The following is a 22,017-nucleotide window of genomic DNA, read 5'->3' as shown; positions in this document are numbered from 1 at the left end:
CCAATGGAGCGCATGAGCCTTCAAAGTGATTGTCCTGATAATCAGCATAAAAGCAAATCATACAGAGTTTTTCAATGACTTTGTGATTAGTTATGTAACTATACTGAATATAGAATATATTGTCATTAGGTATTTCAAAAATTTTTTTTAGGCATATCTAGTTTAATTATGCCTAATTTTCATGTTTCATTAGTTTTCTATGAGGTTATTATTAAGGTAATTATTTCAAAAACTAGAGCCAATCTAGCAAAACCAATATCATATTTGGAATCTGTGTATCAAACACAACCTAAAATGATTTTAATCTGTTTGGCAAGCAAAATGTTTGTTGATCAGTGTTATTATTGATTTATAAAGCATCATTATCTTCAGTGGCACTGTACAATGTAAGAAACAAACATAGGTGAAAAGTACAGAAGTGGTAAACAGCATGAACATCCATATATAATGGATTGAGAAGGTGGTAAAATAATTTTTATATTTGTTTTACTCCTATAAAGTTTTAGGTAAAGGGGATTTAAAGACGCTACAGAAGAAAGGCAGACAGGGATAAGTTACCAAGGAAGGAGCTGGATAAAAGCTGATAAAGAGTTGTAAATGGTATGGAAATTAAAATGAATTATTGGTTCTGAGAGAGCTCTGAGGTGCCCCAAAAGACAGATGGCTTGGAGATGAGTTGTGGTTTAAATAAAATACTTTTTATTACCTTCCAAACATTAGGGATAAAGATATATTTAGTGCCATCAGTGTCATTGTCTCTTTTAAACACTAATTTGATAAAAAATGTAAAGTTCCAATGTTTTATCTTAGAAATATTTAATTATAAAAACTCCAATAGGAGCAGACATCTTAGTATATCAAAGAATGCTTGTCTCATACATGACCTCCAAAATTGAGCATGAATGGACTGGTTTCTATTAACTTAACTTTGATTAGTGGATGTATGTGGGTTGTCCAGTAAAAGTAACTGGTGAAGTTGGTCATAGACAGTTTTCCTAAAATGTGCATTGAAAGTCATTTCATGTTGATAACTTATTTACCTCCACCAGATAAAAACAAGTGTCATTAAATCTTCAAGTAAAATATTCCAAATGCATTTTGACTCGTTTATTGCTAAGTTTATTTGCTATTACTCGTTTATTCCCATCAGGCTAAGTATCAGTATCAGATGGTATTCTCCAAAGTTGTTTATAAAAGCCTAATTGTATAAAATAATTTGTCTCTGGACCTAAAAATTCCAGGTGTTCAGTGTTATAGCAATAAACCTCTGGAAGTAATACATTTAGCAAATTTCATCTATAGACGTGTGTGTCTGCAGTAATTCAGTTAGCACCTTTTTTACTTGAATCCAAAAAGAAGACACAAGTGACATGATCTTGTGGCTAAATCCATGGTAACATGATAGAAAATAGAAACATGGATCATTTGTATAAACAACTCCTACACAGCACAATGGTTCACACCATCTGAGAAGCTGTTATATGCAAAAACCCTAAAGAAGAACCTTTTCTACTACTGAAGATAAAACATATAGCAGAAAGGTTATATCTCCCAGTAGCACTATCTATTTATATACTGCAGTAGAAGCTAACATGCTCAATTCAGATGCTGGGTAAGAGTTTACAGATTCCTGTAAATCCTGATGCTTCTGCAGTTCACTTTTGTCATTTGGCTGATTTACTAAAGGAGCAGAGAATGTTCCCCATTGTTACTTTAATTTGTCTGTAGCTGTTCGGTTCTGAAAAAAAATTAAATTGAATGAAATTGAATTGCAATATTACAGTTTGGAACAGAAGTGAGCCAACCACTGACTGCTAAGTACATTACCAAAGAGCAATGGGAATGCTGCTGGATATACAGTGCCATATTTACAAGCATGTAACTAGTTTAAAAATTAGGGTTACAGGCCTATCATCAAGAAAAACAGTAGGCAGTATTTCCATGGTGGTGGTTGTTAGGAAGGAGGATCTATACATTGAAGGAGCTTTTCAAAGTTAGCTTGAGCAACAGGTTTTTGTACAGCTGTACAACAAACATCAACAATAATGTTTACTTTGCAAAGAAATCCTACATTTTGTAGAGGAATTTTCACTAGATTTACTAAAATGCTTCTAAAATATCAAAACGCATCAATTTAAAAAGGGAACTCAAGTCAAGAAGAAGAAGGTCCTGGTCATAGTGGACTCTTTATATTATTATTATTATTATTATTATTATTATTATAATAATAAATTAAATACATTAAATAGGGGTTGCAAATGACAGACTAATACAGACACTTCATTGGAGAGGTGGGTGCAGCAGACTTGTGCTGGGGTATTTCCTACACCGACAGAAGTATTTAAGTAGTTTAGAAGTCTGTGAAACATCTTCAAAATTACAAGAACAGGTCCAATAGAATGAGGCGAACTACTAGATATACAATAGAGTAGAAAAAATGGTCCTTTAGTGCAGAGGTCCCAAACTCCAATACTAGTGGGCCTCGGCCATCTGACAGGTGGTCTGCTACAGCACAGAGATCAGCAGTGGTCCGTGGCTTTGGCCGGTGCCCCCCCCCCAGCAGGGTCAGGAGAAGGACCCCACTTGGGGGGCGCACCAGCCAGAGCTGGGGACCATGTCACCCATTCGTATTGCAGGCTCAGGGAGGTAGGCAGGCTGTGTCACTGGACATAACCCACCCACTCTCTCATCACAGGCTCAGACTTGCGATGGGAGAGTGGGAAAGTTGTGGCATTATGACGTCACTCAGGGGGAAGTTTTTACCTCTTTGAGTGACACATGACTCCGTACCATGCATGCCTAGTGGTCCGCGAACAACAAAAGGTTGGGGAGCACTGCTTTAGTGGGGACACTTTTTCCCAGAAAAACTGTGTGAGAGGGGATGGTGTCACTTTAAACACAGTAGATTAAAAAAATAACAAGTCAAATGTTTTTAGATGTGAATAATTTAGATTTACACATGTTGCTACCTAAAAACTAGCACCCCAGTTATCAAACACTACTAGAGACCTGGGGAGGTGTAGAACAAAATATCCTTTAATAATATATCCAAATACAATTTTTCCCAGCCTTCCCTGCTTTTGTATTAACAGAAAATATAATATTATTATTATTAGCTAGTATTTATATAGTGCTTTTCAAAGTCCATTGTCATATCACTAACTGTCCCTCAAAGGGGCTCATCTAATGTAATAAAAGTAGATCTCTGGGTAAAACTTTTTATTCATTTATAGATTTTTTTCTGCATTCCCTTTGGAAATATTTGAAGGGAAGATCCTTTTCTGGAACCACTGTACCTACTTTTCCTGTACTAGAGACAACTCTAAAAATTTTGATTTTTCCTACCGTTCCGTCCAACTTTCAGAAGTCACTAAGGAAGTTAGGGAGTGCCGATTTCTTCTATGGGGACACCAACAACAATAAAACAAAAAAACTTACCCTTCACATCCAAAACCCACAACTAAATATTAGCTTTAAGAGATCAGCGTGGTGATGGAGTTTATGATATGTCATGGAGGCAATAATAACATTTTAGTGAATACAGTTCCATATGCCAAGACATTCAATTCAGAGGGAAAAAAAAAACATTTTAGTAAACGTAACTTCTCATTTCAATAAAACTAAAGAAAAGAGTTTTGTTGATTCCCATTGAACCTAATTATTAATATTTTTTCATTCCACAAACTAGCTACTGTGTATTTAGGGGGTATAGATGACAGGCACATGTTAAAGACTTAAGACAAAGACACAAGTTGAATTCTTCTAATGTGCTTGCTACACTGTCTGACTGGCTTTGCCAAGGTTAGCATCAGCATTGTAGGATTACATGATACCTTTTAATAGCCTGACTAGAACAATGATCTCATTCCTGACAGGGTGATATCTATAGTGTAATGTCTTACAAAGCAAATGTTTATTGATATAGGAGGTAAAATTAACCTCAACACAAGAGCTGTAGAGGACATTCCTTTCCTTATCTCAGGGTGCCAAATAAATAAAATAGGATGGAAACTATGCTTGGAATGGCATTGACTTGGAGATTATGTATAACTCATTTGAACTTCTTGATTAAATTTTAAACAAATGGTGAAATTTGTCTACAGTAAAATTGAATCGACAGTTACAATTTTTGTTTTGTAAGTATCCCTCATTTAAAGCCAGTAAATTTTTGTTCTCACTGTTCTAGAGAGACAGATCACTCACTGAAGACACTTAATTCATGGATATTCATCTGATCATCATAATTAGACATATCATTTCATTTAGACAGTGTATGAGCAACGTTTAAAAATATATTTTTTGCATTGCCAATAAAGGCCATAGCCAATGGAGGCTGGGCTCCCGGGGCAGGCACATCATTCACATGATGTCTGAAAGCAGAATCTTCTCCTTCATGATCCATGTTCTGAACTGGCAGATTATTCAAACAGTTAAAGTATCTTGTAGAGAACCTTACTATCAGTAAATCTGTTACATCCTAATCAATATCTGGTCATAATTGTGCCTATGCCCACGATACACATGGTGCAAATAAACAGGTTAGTTGGACTTTTTGAATTTTACAGTGTAAAAACTAACCTAAATTATTTCTTTTTACAACATTTGAACTATATTTTTGGTTTAAACAAACTGACAATGTTGTGGACCATTTATAAAGTTCAAATTATAATAAATGTGCAATTCCAAATTAATCACTGTATTATTTAAATAAACAGCAAATATTTGGTGTCCTAATTTATGTTACTCATCCAGACAATGTGCAAATATACAGATAATACATAAATAAAGTGGTAATGAATGACATTCCTTAGTAGGGAGTATTGGACATGCTGTTGAAAGAATTTAAAGCTGATTGTCCTTGCTGGATGAATTGGATATTGCTGGACTAACATGCACTATGCATGCAGGTAACAAGACACAAATGTAAAGAAAAGTAATGGCTTTTGTTAGCAGAACATGATCTATCTGATAATTGATGAATAGACTGTGGTGTGGTACAAAAATCTACACGCTTATGTAGTGTTCAGACATGCTACAACAATAGGACTGTGTTTTCTGAGTACATACTGTAGTGCATGTGGTGGCAAAAGAATTGCCTGTATTTACAAATTCAATCCCATTACTTATCTATTTAGAGAACATCTAATAATCAATTTATTATGTTGTGTTTTTAATGCAAGAAACAAAACAAATCACCAGAAACACACATACTGAAATCTTTAATAAATATACATTTGTAATACATTTATGACTACTTTTACTATTCAAACTCCTGTGGCTACATAGTAATACGGTTGAACACAAATACAATGTCCATCAAATTCATAATTTTAAAATTCCTACAGCCAAGGAAAAATCAATGTGACAGCTACCAATTTGCTTACTGTGAGCATGGAAAAAACTTAATTCCAGATCAGTGGTCCTAATTCCCTTGATGAACTCCCATTGGCATTGGTATAGTCATTGGAAATAAAGTCCATCAGTCATATCTGGCCTTGAATATAGTTGGATATGTGAAGTAAAGTAATATTGTCGCTGTTTCAGAAAAACAAATCTATATTTATATAGGGTAAAGAATAGAGGAGATTTTTTTTGGCAACCATGAAGTATTTTACTTGAATGAATCACTCCTACATTCTAAGCTACACACAGCCCAACTAGTCTATGTATAGACATGTGAACAGTATTATAATATGTTACAATACCAATCTTAACAGTCAGATTGGGTATTGATATAGCTTACATTCAGGTTTCTTTCCCGATGCCTTTTGCCTTTTTGGCTTCTTCAGGGGATTCTCAGAGATTGATACTGGTTAACAAAGTACATACAATAACATTTATAACAGGGTTGGAAAAAAATGGAAATGGTTTTTCTACCAGGTCAGAAAGGTAAGTGTAACAAGAACTGTGGGGGAATATGAAGGCAAAGCACAGGACCGTGAATCATTGTGGCTTATGCTATCACTATGGTGTTAAAATCTAAAATTTACTTTATAGATGCTCTTTGATAAAGGACAGGAGGCCATGTCTTAGGCACACTAGCTGAAACTGAGTTATTTTTTAGGATTCATATTCTGTCTCAATATTTTAAATGTGTCATAATTAACTTGAATAGCCTATTAAACAAGGAAAAACAATAATGGCCATTGTGCAGGAATCTATTATAGCCAATCCGATTTTATAAAGTCCAAATAGTGAAAGAAAATCTACATCTGGTTTCTTTGGGATTTTACATAATGCATATAGCTCTTTGCTTTATTAAACAGGTCTGTATTCTCTTAATCTTTCTTTTGAAACTCCCCCACACTTGGAGGTTTAATGGAACGCACACTCATCCCTCTGTCAGTGGGTGTTGTTAGTATCACATCTGTCATTTTCTACCATTTCTATCATACTTTATATGTAAACTGACCTTGTTTCATAAAAACATATTGACATACATTCAATGTGATGCCCACTTCATGTACTACTTGTGAAGGTCTTATCCCACATCAAGGACTTATCACTCAGAGATTAATTTACCATACATTACAGTACATTATAACAGTCCAAATCCAACATTCTAATTAATTAGCTCAAAATCATTGACACACTTGTATAATCTAATAGCCAAAGCTTTGCAATTGTTGTCTTAAGGCCATGCTGTGTAAAAAAAGAAGCAAGCTTTTAAAGCTGAAATTTAATCTGCTAATAATGTGCTTTCCCTGGATACTCATCTTTACTAATGAGAACATGCTAATTAAATAACTAAATACAACTTTTTTGTTTTCAACACTTATCTGATTTTAGGTCCAGTTACATCATCACTAAGTCTCTTCAGCACAGACAGAGCATAAATAATAAAAGGGGCTGACCATGTGCTGTACATAGCTCCCTGATTTAACCCCCCTAGCGGTATTCCTGAGTGTGACTCGGGGTGTCATTTACTTGCAAAAAACAGTAATCCCAAGTCACATTTTGGGTCGCTAAAAAGAATAAAAAAAACCCACTTACCTTGTTCCTTTGGTGTCCTCTGGCGTCCTACTTGTCCGTCCAGGTCCTCGGGTGGTGTCCTCCTTCTCCGATCTTGTCCCGGGCGACTGCACTGACGTTCTCCGGCGGGAAATTCAAAAAATGTTGTATTGGATTCAATACAAAATAACTGTATTGAGTGCAATACAAAGAAATCTTTATATGATATATAATATAATTATATTATATATATATATATATATATATATATATATATATACACAGTAGACTCTCAACTATCCGGCCTAATGTGGCTGCAGGGTAGGCCGAATACCAAAAAAGCCGAGTAGTCCAGAGTCCCATTATTAAAGTACAATACTTGCCTCCGCACAGGGGCAGTGTTCCTCTCTCCGCACCGGCGGACATCTGCTCAGTTCTGGAGAGCAGGCAGCAGCGACTTCGCAATGTGTGCCACGTGGGAGCACCGCAGCAGACGTCCGCCTGCACCACCCAGGGATTTTAGAATAAATATTTTTGTCCGGACTCTGTACTAGGCCGCACAGTACGGAGGCCGGGTAGTGGCGGGCCAGATAGGCGAGATCCTACTGTATATATAACATGCTACTGTACAGTTATAGTAAAGGTTTCAGTATTTTTATGCACACTTTTTTTTTAAAGATTTTTGTGTTTTTTTTATTTAAAGTGTATTGGTAAACGTATTAAATTTAATAAATATTAGACATATTTCGAAGAGTTATGCCTAAGAATTATAAGCCTACAATGTAAAATAAATTTCCATGCAAAACGCTTTTTGCAAGAAAATACAGACAGAATTAGGACACTGGGGGGTTAAATCTAATTACTGAAAGGGTCAGGTCAAGCATCGCAAAAACTTCTAGAAGATGTTGGACATTTTTCAGCCAGGAAATGGGGCACGCTCTCTTAGACTTAAGCTGAAGCTGCCTTTTCTAAAGAACACTGTAAGAAGCTGACAATACAATAGTACACAACTAAAGGTAAGACGAGTTCAGCTTTAAAGCAAAATTAAGCCCTGTGTTACTCACTTGTCCCTGTTCCCTCGAATTACGATGCCATCTTCTTCTTTTTTCACTTCCTCCTTGTGCTCTTCAGCCATTTTGATTGGGCATGCAAGAGTTCATTCATTCAGGGCATGTGCCAAGGAAGCTGGAATTGCCATGTATCCTGGCAAGCAAAGCTGATACTGCCAGAAACCTGGAGAGATTAGTCACTTAGGAGAGATTATTGAAGAAGTGACATTGCCTGACCCTTTCTGCAATATTGTCCTGCCTGATCATGTAATCCTAAAAGTGGAATTTTAGTTTCTCTGTATTATACCTGAATGGTGCATCAATACTATATTCATACAGTTACAATTTTCAAATACATTGCTTATGTATTGGTGTCTACTAGTTGGGATAACAAGAATACTCACAGAAGAAATTCTTCCATTTATCAACCTATTTTACTATTTAAAGGGAACATTTGCTTAGGTCTTTTGGACAAGAAACAATAGGTGGGAAAACAAGTCCAGGAAATTGTTGACATTGACTTTTTGCACCACAGTTGGTTATTTTTTTCTCTTACCAGTTGAACAATGGCTTTTTGTCATTAAATTCCTTGTTACTGTAATGCTGTCATGAATAAGCCACTGAGGGTCCATAAACACACAGCTTGGGCTCCCATCTGAACACTGTATAAAACAACACTCAGGGGTGACAATGTAAGCACTGTTTTATCTAACATTGAGCGTCACCCAACCACCAACACCAGAGAAGGAATCTGCTTACCAAATGGTCAGATGGAACAAATCAGGATTTAAAGACTGTAAAATTGGAATGTCTTTATGTATAAGGTGAAGGGGCTTTGTCAGTCCCTAAAACCTGAACAAACCACTAAATTCCCAAATAAGTTTAAACATATTAAGGTAGTTTCAAAAGGTAATTAAAATCCTGTTAGTGACCATGGTCTGTCTGTGCCTTTCAACTTCTCTTCTGCATTATCACCTTGTCATCCACTCTCCCAAAGGTAAATATAGGCAGCCATACAGATCTACATTGCACTAGTTTCATTGCTGTCTACAGCAGGAAATGCTTTGCAGCCATGGCTTGAGTGCTAGTGTGTAGACAGGAAATGCCTGCAAAGAAGTTGCAAGATCTGGCATCATTGGGCAAAAGAGTGAAAAACAAGTATAATATTTTTAATATTGGTAATTGTTTATGAAATGTGGGGTTTACATATACTTTAAAGCGGTCTTCTGCCATTCAGATTGGTATATATTTGCAATAGATAGCACAAGCAGCATGGTGGCTCAGAGGTTAGCACTCGAATCTTGGCCAAGGCACTATCTGCATGGAGTTTGCAGGTTCTCCCCATTATTGCGTCGGTTTGCCTACGGGTACTCCCGTTTCCTCCAAAAATCCAAAGACATGCAGTTAGGTTATTTGGCTTCCCCCCAAAACTGAAATTAGACTGTAATAATGACATATGACTATGGTAGGGACATTAGATTGTGAGCTCCTTTGGGGGAAAGTTAGTGACATGACTATGGACTTGGTAATAGCTGGTAATAATATGTAATAATTATATGTGAACACCGTTTTCAGGTGATTGTGTTAGGCTACTCTGGAGATATACACATTACCACAACATTTCCAAATGTATAACAGCATTTATACCCTAATAAATTGCAAGACTGTTTACATTTGTATCATTTTTCTTTAATCGACCCATGCATGCTGATGTAGTTGTTAACACATGAGCATTAACATATTGTATTTTGTGTGTTATTGTGCGTTTCCTAAAAGGCTTACAATAATTTTGTTGGTTAGCCAGCACACAAAAGCACCATTATGCACCATGTTTCACATTGATGCACATGACAATGACAATAGGTAATATCTGTGTATTGTGGTGCACTAAACTGTACATGCATGGTGATGAACTTTCTAGGTACATTGGAATCCTATTGTAAATGAATGGCACTGCAACACACCACATTTATAACCATGTGATTTACTGCATGTTTCTGCTGCACATACATTTCAACGATCCCTAAATACTAAAACTTACTCATACAGATTCTTACCTGCCTAATCACCATCCTCTTCTGTCAAAAATTGCTGAGCATATTGCACATGCATAGCTCATTGTAGATAGCTGTGATACCCAATGCATCCCAGCTTTCCCTGCAACTGCTGGGGCTGAATGGACTTTCATCTTAGCCCAGTCAATCAAGATAGCTGAAGATTCACAGCAGGAAGGAAAGAAGGAAGATGATAGCAGCACTCCCAATGGAGAAGTAACAAGTGAGTCAATGCCCCTGATTCATCAAGCAGAATCGGATGATCGCTCGCGCATTCGTATTCGCGATCCTTTGGGTTTAGTTAGACTTTAAGCTTCTGCACACTCAAATGCATGTGCACAACAGCCTTTTATTTATTTACAAACAGCAACCACAGCGTTACAAAGATTAAAAAAAAGGAGAAGGGTCCATATCCAATGGGTTCTCCAAATGTCAAGGACAATCAACTTCTAACAAGAAAATAAGCATGGTGGTACAGCCACTTTGCTACCATTTCACTGTATATTCTATTCAATCTTTGGGTCCAAGTTTGATCACAAAAGTTTTGCATATGTCTGTACCTGCTATACATCCTCATGAATAGTTTGCTTTGCCCTCCACAATGTAGAGCCTATTTCTGGGGTACTTTTATTTTTGAAATTAGAACTTCTTATTAACAGAGTTTATCTGTGAAATGGGCTTATTATTTGTCATTTGCTTATCTCCTGTTTGGAAGACCAGGCAGTAAATAATGGCAGTGAATGTGTATTTCACTCTTGTACTTTCTTGTTTTTCAGATGTGTGTTGTTCACCTCTCTCCTCTCTAGTTAACATGCATTTTCTCTCCCCCGCACATCCTACACATTACTGTTCTTATAGCCTTCTGTCATTGTGTGTGACGAGCTGGTGGATGAACTCCCCATGTTCCACATATGCAAGCTGTACTCTGACTGTGCTTCATTATATACTCAAAAAACCTGTATATTATAGAAGTACTTTTACTGTGAACATATTGTTCTTTTACTGTTAAATTGAACCACATTCAGACTTCGTTCTCAGTATAAAAAACACTATGTTATTTTCACAGTGCTTCGGTGCTTTTTTTTTTTTAAATCAGCCATCACGAAGCAATGTCTAATTGCCTGTACAGCTGGTTTATTTTAAGATGTTTAAAAATTACAATCAAACCTAAAATAAATAGCAAATAAATAGGCGCAAAGAAAAGGTGCCTGATTTCCTTATAGAGTTACTCTAGATTTTTGCCAAATTCTCAAACACATACAAATTATCAATTCTACTCACCCCTACTTAAAGTTTAAAAAAAGTAAAATGAAAAAAAACAATGAAAAAGCTAAACTAACAGATGCCATATCTAATATATAACTATATATCTAATATATAACTAATATATAACATATAGCAAATTCAAGAATATTTTAAATACTTTGTTGAAAGCGAATCTTTAACTGAAAGATTATGTAAGCTTCCATTGCGGCTACCTAGTTCTAAACATCGAGTTTGCTTCTGGATGATTGACCCAGAAAAAGTATGCAGTTCAGGGGTTCAGCTAATTGTCACACAGTTGTCCTCAGGCTTGTTACATACAGTTAGTATTCTTTACAATAAGTTCAGCAATGGCAATACTCTCAGTGATGTACCCCCCTCCTATTGTATACTGCTTCCCCACCTCCTAGATTGTAAACTCTTTCTGGCAGGGTCCTCTCATCCTGTGTCATTGTCCGTCTGTCATTTGCAACCCCTATGTAATGTACAGTGCCGGCATAATATGTTGGCACTATATAAATAATAATAATGTCTACTTGAAGGAAGATGTTCACATCTGTACAATGTTGTGTGCAAAGACATTTAGTTTGTAACTTAAGCAATTGTTTTTTGTGTTCATTTTTGCGTCTACTTTCTGTCTACCTGCATTTTCTCCAGTGATAACAGAAATGCATTTATTAGGCAATATTTTCTAATAGGAACAATAGTAAACCATGTACCAGTAAACAGGTAAGAAGGTAAACGAGGACTACCTGTATTACAGAAAGCTCTCAGAGTCTGAAGAACTAGACACACATTTCCAGAGACTGTTGAAGGACAATTCTTTCACAGCCCTTGTGAAAAACTTCTATATTTTTACTATCTACAAAATTTGTTCAACATTTGATATTTTTCCCTAAACTCTACTGGACTGTGGACTCTACTCTTTTACTGACTTAAGTAAGCACCATAGCAGACCACCGCTCCTTAGAGGTCCTGAAGGCTGCAGAGTGGATGACAAGGGGCCAGGTCAGTCAAGGTACAGGTTGGACACCACCAATCTATTGTTGTCACACAGATTGTACTTGTATTGTTAATCATCATTTCATGGAGGATTGAAAGGACTAGACATTTACATATATAAGATACGGTTTCGTTTTAAGCTCACGGCATTTATTGTACTTGCTGAAAATATTCTGGAAAGTGAAAAAAAAATTCATCCAAAGAACCCAAGGACTATCAAGCAGCAAGATACATGTTTGTTTTTACCTTACGTTCATTATGTTTATGCAACAATCATATACTGTCTAAAGGAAAAGTTTATCTAGATTGCAGCCTTGTTATAAGTATTACGGTGCACCCTCTTTCACCACCCTGTATACTGCCAAATGGTCCCATTCTCACAACAAAAACAAATTGTTAGAGGTGGTATTATGCCTGTCAGGAAATCTCATTATTCTAATATAAAAAAAAAAACATATTTTCTTTTAGAGTTAGTTTTGTGATTTGTGATACAGCAAATTAATCCTATGCTTCCCACAGAGTGTGTCCTGCAGGTTATAAGGACATGCAGTCCACACACTTCTTCTTACAAATTAGCTGTTGTGGAGAGAAGAAGAATGCATGATTTAATCATCACACACTGTGATCTGATTGTTAATTAGTGATGTTTAAATAATGTATTTTACCTCTTAATGCACCATTCGCTATTTTATTACTGTAATTGCTGCATACAGATTTATTGTAATAACTTGGACTGGTTGTTTAGCTGCTGTTTTACAGTAAAACAAAAAAGTGCTGGTGGTAAAAACAAATACTTTTGGAAATTAATTTTCCATTTTTGGTGTTGCGTATTACACCCTAGAGCTCCCATCATCAACCAAAGTTTTGTGAAACCCTAATATCCCTTCAGAATTTACTAAGGGTTTCTTAAGCCATGGCTGACTCAGCTTTGTGATAGTTCCTGCATGGTATAGGGATCTACCTCCCAATTATGTAATTCTGCATGGCCAGCAGAATACACCACTATAAGGTGGACATTACTCTAATTTACCACCAATGTAAAGGGGACTTTTTGCATTGAGCCCACATTTATTTGATTTTGGTTTGTGGTTCACGGAAAACAAGAAACCTCTGTGCAAGGTGGGAAACTGTAAGTATATAGACAAAAACTCCCATTTAAGAATAAACCCCACACAAGCTTTGCTTGATAACCACTTTCCTTATCCTCCTAATTCTATTTCCCACACATGATTTGTAAAGTAAAGTCTCAGGGCAAGTCACATAATGGTGTTCTAAAGTTCAGTCCAAGGTAAAATGAAGCATGCAGTGACAGGCACACTATCCATTCTGCACACCACCCTATATCCAAATATCCATCATTTAATAGCCACCAAGACATTGTGGTGAAATGAATGTGCCAAGGACCTCCAAAATAATTCATGCTGTGTCATGGTGTAGCTGCTACTGGTGAATGATTTGACCTTTCGTTTTGGTAATTTCTTTTATCAATGTCACTACTGGTTACACATGCAATATATGGACAAGCTTTACCCACTTTGCTAAACTGTAAAAACTAGAATATTATTAAAATGATTAATTTGTTGGGTAAAGATAACAAATCTGGTATTTTTCCCCCTGTATATTTGTTTACTCTGCTCTGGCTTTAATCTCCTCTGCTCACTTTTGCTATGTACTTTCACTGCTAGTGAGAATTAATGATTTACTGGTCAAAGAATGCAGTAAGCACTCCTTTATTTAGTGTGGGATGGGGGAGTGGAAGAAAACTGCTAACATTGTTTAACTAATAAGTTAACAGAATATTTTCCTGTCTGTCCACCTACATAAATAATACTTACAATGATTTTGCTGTTCTTAAGACTGCAGGTCGCTCATTGCAAATCCATGTTCCTGGATGCCCTCCCACTTTAAATAAGCAGGCAGAAATTGCTACTTAAGTATAACGTGGGAACCTGTACATTCTTGGCCAACTGCTTACAAAAGAATGATTTGATCACAGCTGTGTCACAATAAAAAACCAAATTTAAGAACCACGTTATAACAGAGCTTCACAATCTATGTGTGGTTGCTTGGTTTGTTGATCTAAACAATTATTTAAAAAAACAATTGACCGTGCTGGAGAATCCATTTCTGAAAAGGCTAGTCTGAATGACCTACTACATATAGCTTTAAACAAATAATCTGTGCCTCTCTTTTTTAAAAATGTTATCATCTTGTATATAATATAATTAAAGTATAGAAGACAGGGTAATAGTATTTTCCGTATTACCTTAGCTCAACTTACCTTTCCTGATCTGTTGTAATTGACTAAGGATGACCCAAGTTACCTGTTGCAGGCAGAATAAGAATTAACCAATTGTTAATGGCAATCACAATACTGGCCAGGCTTTTTTTTATTTTGATTTTTTTTATTAGACATTCTAAAAAAACATTGTCCAGTAGCCATTTTACCTATCTGTAAGAGGGACATTCTGGCCATTACTATAAAGTAGGCTTTATTCTGAATAAATACCAATGGTCAAGGTCTACTGAAGGTAAAGTAAACCATGTAGTGTCAGGTACACCATAAATCATGCGCACCACCATCTATCCAAATATCCATTATTAAAAATACTTGATGAAGTTGTATTGAAAGATGTATTAGCCACAAATTCCTTGCAATGAGGCATCACTGTCCACTTACCTTTTCTGTACTGAGGGAATATGCTACAGGTAGCCCAAGGTAACTGTTGTGGGAAGAATAGAAATGATTTATGATCAGTGGGTTCACAGTATTGGCCAAGCTTTTCTGCAGACATTCTAAAAATATTTGTCCTATAGATTGTTTTTGCCACTGTATAGCCTAAGCATGAATGGTCACCATGTGTGATTTTGGAAGTGCTTAAATATTAGATGCCTAAGGTAACTGATCATGCCTCAATGAAATATGAAGGATCCATTTCCATCTGTGATTGCTAGGAAGATTACATATAAGTTTAAACAACATCAACGTCTTGTCATGGGCTTCTTGTGGGCCTATATATATATATATATATATATATTTATAGCAGTGCTACAAATCATAATATAAGGAGCCAATAGGTGGAGTGCTCAAAAAAAAAAAAAAGAATGATGTTTAGAAAACTTTATAGAAAAGAAAAATGTCCTTAGAATATAAAAATACATGACTAAAGGCAATTTGTCTGATGAAATTTTCCACGTGGAATAGGAACACAAATGAACTTCAACTAATTAAAATGTGGATGCATCAATGGATCAAATATGTTTGTTATGTGACCAAAAATGCAGCCATGTCAGTACTGAGTGTACAGTAACAAGAATGTGTGCGTAAGCTTTGGGAAACTTTTCATACAAATTTCCTTGGGCCACGCAAATTCTCTTTCACTGTTAATCGTCCATAAATAACGAGACAACTTTTCCCATCCATGCTAACAATGGACGCTCTTGCCTATGCTCATTCATTTTTGTTGAGAAGCACATTAAGAGCCAAAGTGAACCGTGAGCTTTGTGAAGGCTGACCAAATCTATTATGTATGCTCAGACATTAGCATAAACAAGAAGTGCACCAGGATAAACGTGTGTATTTATTTACTCTTCTGCCCATGCTTTGATAATCTTTCAGGGTTGGCAGTAATTTGGCTCAACGGGATTAGATTCATCATTGAGTACATTTTCCAGCTAAACTGAAGTTAATTTGTTATGAAAATATAGCAGAATGTGTTGCCCTAAAAAAGGGTCGATTGAGTATTTAAAGGAGAACTGTAGCCAAAAATATAAAAAGAAATATGTATTATTTTATTAATTACGTAATCAGCTTGGGGTTTTCCTATAAGGATACATTGTGGTCAAATTTGAAAAGTAAAACTTGCTACAGAGAGCATGGTCTGCATGCATAGTACTTCAGCTTTCTAACCACCCTTACAATGTATTTCCAATACATTGGAACCACTCACAATAATTTCTAAAACACAAGGGAAAAACAAATGTCAAAGCATCAGAATAATGATAACTAATAAAAGCATAAAGGGCTAAAAAAAAGAAATGTAAAGTACTGTCTGCAAGGATTCAGTTGTCTGCGTCAGTAATAGTATAGGAAAATTATGTTTACCATTATGAAAAAGTAAGGTTAACTATTAGTAAGACAGGAAAGAAGCATGCCATTTAGGAAACATTGTAAAAAGAGTGCTGTAGAAGAAGTGTTTGGAGGGAGGAGGTTTAAAAAGACAGTAAATAAGGTTGCTTAATCCAGGGGGTTATTTAGTAGCCATTGGGCACTAAAGATAGATGGCCTGGTACATGTTAATGGCACGTTAGAACAGATTATTATCTACAGAAAAATATTTGAGTAAAGAAAGTTCTGGTGCATAGAGATAATTTTCAAATATATGCAATTTTAAAAGGGAGGAGATCCTACTAGATTCCATATGGGAATTAGGAAACATAGTTTTGACATACAGCACTTTATGCTAGGTACAAATTGTCATTTAGGGTAGGGATGATGGTACAAATCAGGGTAGTTGAACACTTAAAATAGAAAATAGTTTTTTTATAAGGCCTCAGGAACCATAGTTAGGAATATCAAATGTATCCAGGAGAACTATCTTTGTATTGAAAAGAAATCGATGGCCAGGTCAAAGCCTTTTCCTGCAGCCATGGAAGGGGGGGTTGGAATAACCTAAAACCGTACTGGTTAAGGTATTAGAACTAGTATTAGTAGTAAAAATATTAGTTTAGTACTCAGGTGGTACTATTCCTTCATAAACCTAAGTATAATTGGATGGTTACATAACTCGATGCAAATAAGTGGCCTTTTCATATTTACCAAGGCTTTAAAATTGGCCTGAAACATATTCTTGGATGTTAGACTTCCCAGGGGAATATATATGTATAATATATTTTTTATTTACTATGTGATGAACAAAAATATTTTTTAAGTAAGGCAAGTAAAAATATTGCCCATTATTATGTGATGTGTATCCATTTCCAGTCAGCAAGCAGAGTGCTGGGCTCCTTTTAAGTTTTTACAATACTAATCTAAAGTGCTCTGATATACATACAGAGTTAAAAAGGGAGGGAAAATGCAGTTTTAAACTTTTTAAATTAAAAAAGAGGAAAATTGGTGAAATTGTTTTAGTATATATATATATATATATATATATATTGTAGGAGGTGCCTGTGCTATAGCAAAATCTAAATGTAAGCTGTCTGTAATTATTTACATACATACAACTGTTTGTCTATGCTATTTTGGCTGCATCAACATAATTAAATGTACAACTGCTTCCTTGTAAATCTCCCACACACTAGCTCCCGAAATAGACCTGGTAATGTGCGGCCATTACCTCTGTACTGGTGATAATGTGTAAATTCTGTGGAGAGGAAGTATTTTTATTTTTGAACGTAATACTGCTATAGAAACAGCAACTTTATACTACAATGCTAGTGCAAGGTTTTATATGACATCTAAAATCTGGTTTCTTTACTATGTCCGGTAGGCCAATAATATTCCACATATGTATGTAATATACAGTGGATGTAGTCACTGTATTTTTTGTGTTTGGGATGCTCTAATTTATTAAAAGATGAAATCTGATTGGGCTCTATGAATAGTGGAACATCACAGCATATTCTTTGCAGAACAGATTTAGGATTAAAAGTATATTGAAAGCCCAAGTACCTCTTTTAAAAGTTAAAGCAGATAAAAAATTCTTTATGGTTTGTTTTTATTTTCATATGGTTTATTCTAGCAAGCAAGTGAAAGAATAAGTTTCTCAGAAACACCACCATATTTTTGACCTTGAAATACAGAATGTGTCAGATAAATTGGTTATTCTATCATTGCTGGTGATGGCAGTTCTGCCAGTCTAGCATTCCTCCAGCATTGCCTAAAGCATTTATATTTAGATTACAGCTCATCAGGAAAGGTTTATGATCTCATCTCTTACTTATATTGGATGCTTCTTGTGGACACAAGGTCTGTGCTGGTTTATTTGCATCCATATGAATCTAAATTTGCTCATTATCACATTTCGATAATCCTTACATTTTTTGTTATTGCATTTCCTATGGGGGTCATTTTATAAAGCAGAGAATCTGAACTTCAATAAATAGTTCTTAACAAACACATGGGCCACCAGAGAATGTTTGGTAAATATCAGACTCAATGTTTATATGTGGACCCCATAGAGTTGATTATTTTTTTATTCCTTTACTTCTGAGTCCAATTAATACATGCATGTAAATACATATTCATTACATTAAAACAATGGGATAGAAAACCTACCAAGATGCAATATTAACTGGAAATATAAATGAAATCCACATAGAGATTTCTGCATTCAACTTCCTTATTGAGCACCCTGGGAACCCCAAAATTCCAAAGGTTCACTTTTGGTATTTGAGCAACTTGAGCTAAAAGCAATGGGCCCTGGCCTGCGTTCTATGCTGTACTACTGAACTACTATCACAATAACTGACCAATACAGGAAGAAAGGTGATTGGAGAAGGTAAAATCTCAACTTTCTAAGCTCAAAATTGAATATCAGCAATCAGGAAAAAAGCTATAATACAGGTGCGGTATTCAGTTTATATTTCCTAGAAAGAATAGTTTTCAGACATGTTTACTTTACAATTAAATTCACGTTTACAGCATACAGCATCTTTAAATACCTTAAACTGCCTTGGAATTATGTTTTTATAAACCCTTGCACAGAAGTACTGAAAGACTGAAAGTGTTAGGGCCAGCAGAGTTAGCCAGGTAACTTTTATTGTTTTTATAGCTTTAAACTAACAGTGTGAACAAGCTTTGATTGTTCATTTAGCAGGCTGGGGAATAACACTGACAATATTTACCTTACTTTATTAGAACATAGAATGTCACTGTGGACATAACTAAATTACATTTATTAAACTAGATGACTCACAGACGTAGTAATCACATGTTGAATTAACATGGTGCACACCAAACCCATTAAGGCAGCATTTGATAACTGCGGAGGTGAGCCATCTAATTTAAAATCAGCCTTCTGATGTTCGACATGAACTAAAATTTGAATGTTGGGCCCGCAAGGTAATGAAACTGCAGTGCTCACTCCATGGAGTGTCTATACAGCCAGATAATGTTATTGGCAGTAACACTTGACTTGCAGTGCTCTAAAAGAGGAACTAAACTTAAATTAGAAAAAAATTCTGAGCAGTTAGGTTTATTCATCACCTTAAGACATCACCTGTCCCTCCGGAATAAAATAGGCTTACCTGCCTGTCCACAGTCTTTTCTTCTGTGTTTAAAAATAGTGTGTTTTTGGTGAAGGTTTCACAATGTGAACAAATAAAGGAAAGAAGCATCACAGAAAACAACAGCTAATGAGCCTATTGCTCTGGGGGATCCAGCTCTGATTCTGATTCAATAATGATTTTCATGACATTCATTAGCTAGAGGATGTCTTCCTGTAAATTGTGTTACAATGTATTTGCGTTTGCATCAGGGACTGTGGGGAGTTAAAATGTAAACTGTTGTTTTACAGTACTGAGGTTTGTGTCTGTGTGCCATCATTTATCATTTTATATATCGGATTGTTCATGCTATCTATGTCATCAGAACATTTGTTTAAAGCTTTGATCTTGATTTGCCATTCTGCAATGATTTTTAGGCTAGGTTCAGACTGTTTTTTTCCCTGGGCCCAGGACTTACTACAGCCTAACATAGCTAGGCTTAGGAGTGGTTTTAGGCAATAAAAGCTTGTTTTTTCAGATGTTGGCAAATACCTGTACAGATTTGTAGGCCTTTTTAAGGCTTTGCAAAGCTGTTTTTGTTTCAAAGGAGGAATTTTCAATTTTTCACATAAAACACATGACAAAGGCTGACAATGCCTAAAAATGCCTGTAAAAAAACAAAAACTTGCATGCAAGTGGATGCATGCAGTTTGATTCAAGTCTATGGAGGCATTTGGACAGAAAAACCAAGCCTGAACGCTGTATTAGGCATCTGAAAAAAAAACTTTCAAATGCTGCTGCTTGAAAACTCCTGGAATATAAAAGATAAAAAACAAATTCATTAGTTTTAATGATACAATTTTTTGCATGGTGGTTTAGGTGTTTCCAAGAGGTAAAACTTCCTAAAACTACTTGCAAAAATAGTAGTTCTCTAACCTAGCCAAAGTTAAAGTAGACTTGATTAAATTGAGTTTACTAAAGCACTGTTTATTATAAACTGTTGCCATCCTTCTTTCCATGTTGCTGCTTCTTTCAGCTTTTTACTTTCATATGCACTCACATGTATTGGCTGCACATCATTACTCAGAACCTGGCTTGCTAACAGATAAATTCAAACACCATGCCTGCACTATGTGTATCTGCACAGCCACTTGTGTTTACCAGTGGAGCATCAGGCAAGGTGACAATGCAAGAGCCAGGGTTGAAACCAATTGCCTACAAAAACTTATTTCATAATCAAAATTACCAAGCTTAACCTGTAACAAGTTTGGTGACTCAGTTGCGAAAGCTATAACTTTTCCCAGAAACTGTATTCTGGTAATGAGTACCTAATGTTCGTTAAATCCTAAATGTTTTGAATAAAGTATATTCATGTCACTGGAAACTTCACTTAACTTCAGTGACGTGAATATGAGTTTAAATAGGCACAGCAAACAAGATTATTTGTACCCACATTCATCTGCATTATTAAGCAAGTCACTCATGCTTGGAGGATCAGGGCTACAACCAATTGTATTGATCATTAAGTGAAACTTTGTAAACATTTAGAGAATAAAATAACTTTTGCAAGACACTATATATAAATATGAATCAACAGGCCTATATTAGAAAATACTAAAATTGTTCTGCTTCATAAGAGATATGCGAGATATAAAAGTATGAAAGTTAAAAAGGTTAAACATGGCTAATACTGCAAGCTGTGCCTTCAGCACCAAGACAAATGACTTCCAATATAGTGTAAAGCTGCATAATGCTAAATAAAATGTATTCTTTATCATGAGCAGACATGTATCAATTCTGCATCTGGCAAACCCTTTTTTGAGGCAGAGAAAAGTGATCAAAGGCTAAAACAAAGCTATATAGAAGAATGTGGCTTTTTTCCTAGAGCTTTCAGCAACCTGGAGAAACAGTATCTAATGTGTGGGGTAACTTGGAGACTTTGGAAAATTATACATTTTTTCAAAAACTTGTGCCACTTGTAGATTATTTTCCTCTCAGTGGAATGATTGATGTAAAATAATGTGGAGTTCTTTTTAAATCCTTTTTTTTTCTGAGAGCCCTGGAGAGCGCTTCTAATTTTGGCATGACACTACAAACATCAAAAGTAATGGGAATACAAGACCCCCGAAGAAGGTATCTAAGAAGGCTCCCATCATTGGTACGTAATCAGAAACATGATTGCAAATTCATGAATAGGAACTAGTTGTAATAGTAATGGTGCACTCACTTTTCTTGTGACAAATCTCTATTTTCATTTTTATCGAGAATCATGAGAATGAATATATAATTTACCAACTTTTTGTGTAATTTATTCAAGTATATTATCTTTACCGGCAGGCACTATTTGAATGAAGGTCTAATGTTTGCCTATTTAAATATATTGAAAAAGCTGTATTGAAATTAGTAGGTTGTAGATTGCTGGCCAGGAATTGTTAATTGCATTGTTTTTTTTCTACTACTTTAACAAATTGACCCCATACAGCCAAAGT

The 22,017-nt window shown here is 35.6% G+C and overlaps 1 protein-coding gene across 2 annotated transcripts in view; it reads right to left on the bottom strand.

Moving 5' to 3' along the window:
* Nucleotides 1-19,595, bottom strand: part of TLR3 (toll like receptor 3) — a 71,896-nt gene extending 52,301 nt beyond the window's left edge. Inside the window, exons 1-3 of one of the 2 annotated variants that reach the window (XM_072406147.1) lie at nucleotides 19,571-19,595; nucleotides 15,000-15,042; nucleotides 14,601-14,643 (exon numbers count right to left, since the gene is read on the bottom strand). The gene's annotated coding sequence lies outside the window, so the exon portion shown is untranslated. The remainder of the gene's footprint in view (nucleotides 1-14,600; nucleotides 14,644-14,999; nucleotides 15,043-19,570) is intronic. The other variant, XM_072406148.1, reaches the window with a different exon arrangement.
* Nucleotides 19,596-22,017: the final 2,422 nt, after the last annotated feature.

The sequence above is a fragment of the Pyxicephalus adspersus genome, chromosome 3 (assembly GCF_032062135.1).
Source record: "Pyxicephalus adspersus chromosome 3, UCB_Pads_2.0, whole genome shotgun sequence".
NCBI classification, from domain to species: Eukaryota; Metazoa; Chordata; class Amphibia; order Anura; family Pyxicephalidae; genus Pyxicephalus; species Pyxicephalus adspersus.
The sequence above is the reverse complement of the archived record's forward strand: the minus strand, read 5'-3'. Positions and strand labels throughout refer to the sequence as shown.